Source organism: Zingiber officinale, chromosome 10B, assembly GCF_018446385.1.
Source record: "Zingiber officinale cultivar Zhangliang chromosome 10B, Zo_v1.1, whole genome shotgun sequence".
In the NCBI taxonomy this organism is placed as follows: domain Eukaryota; kingdom Viridiplantae; phylum Streptophyta; class Magnoliopsida; order Zingiberales; family Zingiberaceae; genus Zingiber; species Zingiber officinale.
This window is the reverse complement of record NC_056005.1, coordinates 36,592,080-36,601,751: the sequence shown is the minus strand read 5'-3', so window position 1 is coordinate 36,601,751 and position 9,672 is coordinate 36,592,080.

Genomic DNA, 9,672 nt, shown 5'->3' with positions numbered 1-9,672 from the left:
AATCCTTAAAACGGCGAATATAATTTTTCGATAGTCGTTTGAACCACCTCTGAGCTGCTCCTCCAAATGTAGTAAAGAACATCCGGCATTTAACTCCATCGATAAATTGTTGGAGGAGTGTCACATGCTCGAATTTAAGAAGATAATCCTCGGGATCAGTTGTCCCCGAGTATTCTCTGACATTTAAATTCTGATAATGCTTCGGCAAAGGATCATCTAGCACTCGTTGAGAGAATGGAGTAATAATTCTTTCGGGAGAACCATAACTGACCACCATCTTCCCTTTTCTCTTTTCTCTCATGGGGGTTTCTTTAGAAGACTCCTAAAGAATTGCTTTTCACCCCCCTTGTTCAAGAGGGGTTTAAAAATATGCTTTAGGACGTCGAGTGGGAGAGATAGGGGTAGAGAGTAAACGAACTAGATCTCCCCCTCGATCCCTCTCTCTCTATGATGAGAAGTTACAGATATCGCCAGATGTGGTGCTACAAGTAGAGTACCACCAGTATTGACTTGCTGTTGTTGCTACAATATCTTCTGCACCCTGGCATTGATGAGTAATTCTAGATCTTCCTGCAATATAGTGATAGTGCTGGGTTTCCCAGCTTCCTCCATCCTCATAGCTTCAAATTTAGGTGAATATTTTCCTACAGATGACGCCAAATTTGATCCTGTCTGAAATCTGCAAAGATGTGCGTTGGCTCCGGTGAACAACAATCCTTGTTGTAGATAACCTCCTAGAGACTTAAAAGAACCTCTCCACGATCCTACGCACAATGAGACAAACCAACAAAGCGTTAGTGACCTAAGACCAAGGTGAGGATCCCTGGCTACGCCCTCCGACGCTCAAGTCAGTTTCTCTCTCAAAGGTGAAAGAAAGAAGGAGAAGAACAATAACTCAAGTGCTTGGAAATAGAATTTAGATACTAGAACTTGCGTACCTTGCCAACGGAGAGGATCTCCCTTTTTATACTACCTCATGTGACCTCTGTAGTCATGAAATAGCCCCTGGTTTGTTAGAGTTTGTTAGGAGATGAAGTCATCTTCTATGCTTCATGTAATAATCCTTTAAGAAATCTTTTTTTACCCCAGATGTACCTCTTTTGTAGTTTATGACTTATATTTATGATGGGGGCATGTCATTATAACTGAAGGAGCTTCTAGAAGATATTTCTTGCCAAATTAGTTAGGTTGTCATACTTCCAGCCGATCCTTTATCCCGGTCACATATATAATAAGAATACCATCTGCTAAGTGTATTTCGGTCGGTCATTTGTGCTGGTCATATATGTTGTTAAGAATACCTTCTGTTGAACATGTCTCGACCAGTCGTTCAAGTCGGTCGTATATATATATTTTAGGAATACCCTCTGTTGAGCATGTATCGGTCGGCCGTTCAAGATGGTCATGTATATATATGTTAGGAATACCCTCAGTTGAGCATGTCTCGGTCGGTCGTTTAAGATGGTCATGTATATATATGTTAGGAATACCCTCTGTTGAGCATGTCTCGTCCGGTCATTCAAGCCGATCATATATATATATATATATTAGGAATACCTTCTGTTGAGCATGTTTTTATGCTTGGTTGGGCTTTACTCGGCCAAACGTATATGAGCACATGGGTGCTCGCTCGGCCTTCGATCAGTCGGTAACATATTAAGAACCATATATAGGGCTAAGTGCCTTTATGCTCAGGTGGGCTTTGCCCGGCTGAGCATATATGAGCACATGGGTGCTTGGGCGGGTTTTGCCCGACCGAATATATATGAACACGTGGGTGCTCACTCAGCCCTCGATCGGTTGGTAATATGTTGAAACTATGCATAAGGCCAAGTACCTTTACGTTTGGGTGGGCTTTCCCCGGCCGAGCGTATATGAGCACATGGGTGCTCGGTCGGCCGGTAACCTGCTGAGAACCGTATATAAGGCTAAATGCCTTTAGCTCGAGTGAGCTTTGCCCGTCCAAGCGTATATGAGCACATGGGTGCTCGCTTGGCCTTCGGTCGGTCGGTAACATGTTGAGAATCATATATAAGGCTAAATATCTTTACGCTCAGGCGGGGCTTTGTCCGACCGAGCATATATGAGCACGTGTGTGCTCGCTCAGCCTTCGGTCGACCGACTATATATCTTTCCTATCTTTCTCTACCTTGACCCCTCCTTCACTTGTCAGTGTTGGTGCAAGTTGCATCAGAATCAAACCTAAGTTTTGATGTTGTCAAAGGTTCAAGTTAAGTCTTGTTATGATCTAACAAGTTGACTGAATGTGCAGGATGTTTACTCAACCGAGAAAGACCTAGTTAGAAGCTAGGCAGGAGAAATCTTAGCAGATTGTGGAACCCAGGTGCAAGTCCAAGTAGGTCGAGGAGACCTGAAGCTTGGCAGTGTGATCGAGAGGTCTGGAGTAGGGGTGTAATCAAACCGAGCCGAGCCGAACTCTTGGATGTTTGAGTTTTGCTCGTTTATAATCGAGTCGAGCTCGAGCTTTATTTAACGAATATATTCATGGCTCACGAGCTTATTTGAGCTTTTATCGAGCCTAAACGAGCTTAATAAATATAAATTATAAATTTAAATATTCATTAAAAACTAAATTATATATTTTAAAAAAATTATAATATTTTTGTTAAAATTTATAATTTTATTCTAATAAATAAATTTAATATATTTGTCTATGTTTTTCATAAGTAGGGTGTAAAATCTATAAATTCAATATCAAAATTATTATTATTTTTATTTAAAAGTTGATTTATGAGCTTAGCGAACATGTTCACGAGCTAACGAGCCAAATAGTGTGAAACTTGAGCTTGGTTTGTTTATCTTAACGAGCCTCATTAAACGAGCTCAAACGAGCTTTTATCGAATCGAGTTTCGAATAGCTCATGAGCGGCTTGGCTCATTTACACCCCTAGTCTGGAGGACCGAAGATCAAGAGAAAAGTCCTGGGGAGCCGATCAAGGCTGAGTGAAAAGTCCAAACTAGATCTGGAGGATCAAAGTTTGGCAAGTAGGTTGAGCTAAACAAACTGAAGGAGCGACAGTGAGGTCGGGTTCCTGAAGGGAACAACCTTAGGTCGTTGATCCAACTGAAGAAACCGGGAAGGTTTTCAAGTTGAGATCAAGACAGTTCTACTATCTTTCATATTACTCTTGCTTTATAATATTATTGTTCTAACATCTGTTTTGCAGGAGATTTTTTTGTCTTAATACTGTTTTGCAGGTCCGGCTGGATCAGTCAACCAAATAGTAGTATCGGTCGACCGAACCAGGCGAAATCAAAACATTCAGATTAGACCAGAACAAATCAGAGTCCGATCAAAGTTTGATCGGTCGACCAAATAGTAAGATCGGTCGACTGATCCATGGTGACTCAGCACTGGCCAGCTCATTAGCACCGATCAGCAGGAAAAGGAAAAAAGGTTGATCGGTTGACCGAACTAGAGGACCGGTCGACCGATCCAATCAGCATTAAACAACATTAAATGAAGATCTCAGCTAATTATGATGAATAGGGAAAAGATCCTATTCGTTCGACCGAAAGGTATGATCGGTCGACCGAACCCTTAAAGAGCAATTATTACAAAAGATTGAGCCTGCGTCATACTCCAGCCAGGAAGGAAGGGAGCGGGTTCAGTCGACCGAACAGAGGGATCAGTCGACCGAACGCCTAAGGCACCTATAAAATGAGGCTCGAAGTCTGAGGCCAGAACAACTCTTCTGATCATCTAAAAAGCTCTTCTTCGCGTACGGATTATGCTACACAGCTTCAATAGCATAGTAAGTCACTCCGTCCGGAAGTACCAACCAAGCTACATCCTACGCATACTATTGTCGGTATATTTATTTTCATATTGCACTTAAATTAAAATAAGATAGTAGGAGTGTTACTATCTAATTTCATTGTACTTGTACGATCTACTTCTTTCCTAAGATTTCAGAAAGAAGGGTTTTAGTGCTTTGCCCATCGGTGCGGTCAAGGACCGCGGGCCTTCGAGTAGGAGTCGAGCTAGGCTCCGAACGAAGTAAACGACTTTGTCTCTTTTCTTATTTCCGCTGCACGATTCTGATTTAAAAGTAAAAGAAAAGTTTTAAAGCAAGCGATATTCACCCCCCCTCTATCGCTCGCATCTGATCTATCAGTCAGGTCATCCTATCATAACCCGTATCGATCCCTAACAACGTGGCTCAAGAACCGGAGGAGAAAAGGTTTAATATTTTAGTAGGAAAAAAATAGTTTTTCTAATTTTTGGAAGAGTTCAAATGAAGAACTCTTTGAAAAACTTGGAATAAGGCAAGTGTAAGGGGCACCCGCTTGCCTCCTTATATAGGCTGGTCCGAGCGCCTAGACTGTGTCCAAGTGCTTGGATTAGGAGACGGAGCAGGACACCTGGACAAGGTTCGAGCGCCCGGAACCATATATTGAGGGCGCCCTAATGAAAACAAGGGCAGCTTTTTGTTGCCGCGGGGAGGGGTGCCTAGACGCTGTCCAGGCATTGGAGTCCCTTTTTTTAAGTTATTAAAAAACTTTAATTAAGTTGTTAATAAAGTTTTAAGTTAAAAGTTTTAATTAAGTTTTAAAAAAATAGTTAAGTTAAAAAAATTAATTTAAGTTAAGAAATTAAATTTTAAGTTAAAAATTAATTAAGTTAAGTTAAAAATTAATTTAAGTTAAAAATTAATTTAAGTTAAGAAGTTAATTAAGTTAAAAATTAATTTTTAAGTTAAGAAGTTAGTTTAAATTAAAAATTAAGTAAGTTTAAGTTAAAAGTTAATTTAAATTAAGAAGTTAATTTAAGTTAAAAATTAAGTTAAGTTAAAAATTAATTTAAGTTAACAAATTAATTAAGTTAAGACGTACTAATAATAAAAACTTAGTTTAAAAATAATCATATAAAATTGGTCCTTCAATATCTAACCTTTAGTTACAAGTTAGCTAAAAAAAAGATAGTAGTTTTCATTTGGTTAGTCAAGTTAAATATGAATGTCCAATTAGAAATCTACTAAAACGTGTCCTCATTGGATCTCTCCTCTAGTTGCCTATCTCTTACGTACCAACTACAGTCACTTGACTTGCCTTTGACCCGCCAGATCTTTCCGCCCGTTGTTAGGTCCGCAAACCTAATTGAACTTCAGCCGGTTGTTAGGTCCTGTGGACCCAACCAGACTTCTCGCCATATATTGGATCTTGCAGACCTATCTAGACTTCGCACCAACTATCAGGTCCTGCGAACCTAGCTAGATTTCAGCCTGGTGTCAGGTCCTCCAGACCCATCAACTCTTGCACAATAGGTTAAGCAATTAGATCACAAACACTCTAACTTTAATCCATTTATCATTTATCAAAATCTAAGTTAGATCATTAATGCAAATTGCACCAACATAGTTGTCTCATTGTTATGGTTTTTATCAATTTTTATCGACATTCCTAGGGCCTCGACCTAGGGGTCCGTTCGGTCATGGATAGGCTGATTGTTTGGAGATGACGAACGCTAGCAAAACCTTAGTTGATCTCTTGGCGCATCCCCTGGTTGTATCTATAACACTCCTGAGTGCTATGAGTTTCCGTCCGATGGTAAGTATAGAACATCTAGACCTATCGGCGGCGCTCAGGAATGGAGCCCGAGTGGCTTCCACATGTTGGGCAGTGCTTGGCCTCTACTCATGAGGATGTGGTGGATGGCTCAATCAAGGTCCTTTGTATGGCGGAGGAGGGAGAGGAGCTCGGTGCTCTAATGCATTAACAGAAGCAGACACAGCTATTTCCTTCTTCATAGTGGACTAAGCCTCCTTCACATTAATGTACTTGGTCACCCTTTCTAGCAGGTGATCAAAATCCCTGGGGGCTTCTTTATCAAGAACTAGAAGAAGTCCCCATCTATGAGCCCCTGGGAGAAGACACTCACCAATTTCTCTAGAGTAGCCGAGGGAACATTCATAACTACTTGGTTGAATCGCTTAATGTATGCCCTCAATGCCTCCTTGGGTCATTGCTTGAGGATGAATAAACTTAGTGTAGTTTTATAGTATCGACAACTGCTGGCAAAGTGGTGGAGGAATGCATTTCAGAAATCCTTAAAGCAGCATATGGAGTCAACCAAGAGTCAGTTGAACCATCTTTACGTAGAGCCCAAGAGAGTAGTCAAGAACACTCGGCACTTGACATCATTTGTGTATTGATAGAGGATGATTGCATTTTCGAACTTGAGCAGGTGGTCCTCCACTTCAGTCGCGCTTCCATACTCTCTAATTGCAAGGGATCGGATATTGGGTGGCAGCTTATCTTCCTATTTCTAGGGAGAACGGCGTACTCATCCATTCGAGGAGTCATTGGGGACTGGAACCTTCCCTTTTCATTGATCCCGAGTGGGTGCATCTCCTGAGGGTGATCCTTGGGGCCTCTTAGGATGGCTCATGTCATCGAGAAGCATGAAGAACAACGTCCTGTGGTATGTGATTGGAGATGGGGGCACGGGAAAAAAACCAATCAACTGTACAAGTACCTGATTGAAACTGACCAGAGGAGGGACTAGGGGAAACTCCATCGGCCCTTCTACCCTAGTCCTCCACTTGTTATAAGGTCGTATCACCGAGAATGCTAGGTCATTAAGCAAAGGGTGGCTATTAACTTGTTGTTGTTGCGCCATCTTTTGTGCCTTGGAGGCCATGAGCAACTCCAAGTCCTTTTGTGATAAGGTAATTATTGTGAACCATCCAACTTCTTCCATCTTCGCATTTCAGAAACAGGGAAAGTTTCCACAGACGATGCCAAATTTGATCCTGTCTAAAATCGAGGAAGATGACGTGCTATCTAGATGGCATTGAGTTTGACAACGACCGAGCAAGAGGGACATGGTGTCGCGATCAAGCCTGAGTGTTAAAGAGAAGAGCTAAAAGAAGAAAACATCAGGGGTCAGACCAGGGAGGGGTCCTCGGCACAGACACTCCAATACCCAAGTCAAACAATGGGTGGATGAAAAAAATGAAGAAAAAAGATGATAAACAGTGAACTCTGATAGTGAAGTTTACCTATGCATGTAAGTGGAGACACCTTATATATTATTGTTTTTTTTTTTTGCACGAATGTCAATATATTTCTAAAATATGACCAACCAATCTAACACACGACAGACTTTCCTAAATTAGGGCCCACCACCTCTATGTTTACAAGGTAGAAGCTTCCACCGTACGGGTCGCACAGGGAATATTCCCTTGATTCTCTAATAATGGAAACGTAAAACATTAAAAAGGAATATTGGGTCGTTGGGTTGAGAAACTACTAATCATAACACTTCAACAGTGGGTTGGACGAGTCTTATCTATTGTCCAATCGGATATTGCTCTTGGACAAGTTGGGTCGGTTAAGGAAGATTGACCATCTCGAGGACTCAGCATATGATCGGAGAAGAGTCTGGTTGGGCCATATGTCTAGAAGCTCCAATCAAGCTGGGAGAACCCACCATTGAGCCAAGAGGACTCGGTTGTCCATCGAGACAGGAGGATTCGGGCTTCAATCGACCAGGAGGACTCGGGCTTCAATCAGGCCAGGAGGACTCGGAATCCGATCAGATAAAAGATCCGATCGGCTAGAGTGCACGGCCAACCATGCTAGCCCTGAATGTTGACCCCTCCTTAACTTTGACTATCACATCAACTGGCCTTCTTGACTTCGGTCTCAACGTCGGGGGCCCTACCCTATTCGTTGTATAGTTTCCCAACAGCCAGCCTTGCCAAAGTTGGTTTTGTGCCAGGGAATATCGGGAGTAACCTATTCAACTAAGATTCATTCTCTTCACTGAACCACCATGGCCATTCAAATAGAGAAATTCTAGATTTGACGCCTCCGGTGTTGTGAAGGGCATCAGTTGAGTGCCTGAATTTTCGTAGGATGCCGACCTAACCGAGTTAACCCCGGTTGCATCAAAAATTATTGTCGATTAGGGTTAGTAAGATTGAAGGTGATAAGTTGGTTAGGTTCATGAAGTAAATGAGTTCGAATAAAAAAAATATTGGGCACAACGAAACACAAGCATGTGCCCTGTGCAACAAACAAGCGAAGTTAGGCATGGGGCATAGTGAACCTCGTTGACTATCTCTAGAGTGACCGGTTAGATCCTATAAAAATTTTCCATCGGCTATCAAGGTAAATCAAAAAGAACGCGCGACGGTCAGCCCAGAAACCCAATATCCTTTGGTTGCGCTCCCTATTTGAATGAAAAATTCCTGCAAATATGTCATACCTAGGAATCGAACCGAGGGTGCCTAGATGACAACCTGGATGTCTTACCGCGGCACCATAGCCCCGGGGACTAAATGATAAACCCAGTTAACGTCATTGACTATCCCTAAGGGTGACCGGCCCGATCCCACGGAAGTTTCCCTCCGGTCATTAGGGTAAATCGGGAAGTGCACGCGGCAGCCAGCCTAGAAAGTAGAAACCCAACATCATTTGGTTGCGCTTCCCATTTGAAGAAAAAATTTCTACAAATATGTCATCGCTGAGGATCGAATCTTGAATACCTGGATAAAAACTTGAATATCACCATAGCCCCGGGGATGTCATGGGGGAATAGCCAAGCACCACCAAGTCATTGTTTGTCCATGTTTTATTTTTAATAAATTATTATAGAATATTTAATATGTTTTTTTAGTTTGTGAGAGACATTAAAATGTTTTTAAAATCATTATATATATATATATATATATATATATATATATATATATATATATATATATATATATATATATATATATATATAATGAATATTTCTACTCTAGATTCGTCTTTTGGAATTATAGATTTATTCTATTTTTATCGTTATATGTTTAATTCGTTCTTGTTCATTGAGTTCTCACTAAAATATATATATATATATATATATATATATATATATATATATATATATATATATATATATATATATATATATATATATATATAATGAATATTTCTACTCTAGATTCGTCTTTTGGAATTATAGATTTATTCTATTTTTATCGTTATATGTTTAATTCGTTCTTGTTCATTGAGTTCTCACTAAAATGGAGTCACTAAATCATCGTAATGACTCATTTTCTTTAATTTTTATATTTACATTTCAAGATGTTATTTTAAAAATTTTCAATAATAAAATACTTTAAAAATTAAGTTGAAAAAAAATTGACCGTTGAGTGCATAATATATGTAAATTGTGCAATTTAATGTCCACAAATTTTATATTATGCGGGCATCTGCATTTCACAATGCCATTATACACGTGTAATTTAATTTTTTTTATCTTATACACAACATAAAATGTGAGAGAAATAAAAAGCAAGTCTTTTTTAGTAGTTTGATTGAATAGGTTATTATTTGGGTTTAGCTCTCTCACTATTGTACAAAGCAACTGTTTGTGATTTTATTTTTAAAATTTAGATTGCCCCGGACTATGTTTGCAGCGATAATATATTCAAATTATAATTCAAATATCCGTAGTTCAATGACAAATTTATAAAAAAAAATTCTTCAAATAGTACACGCAATCAAAGAATGTTATGTTTCTTAACTATCCGTCACAAATATTTTTCAATTTATTTTGATGATCAATAAAAAAAATTTATAAAATCAAATCGATGATCCAAAACTAATCAATGAGATGTATTTTTAAATTTTAAAATTATAAATAAAAAACAGTAA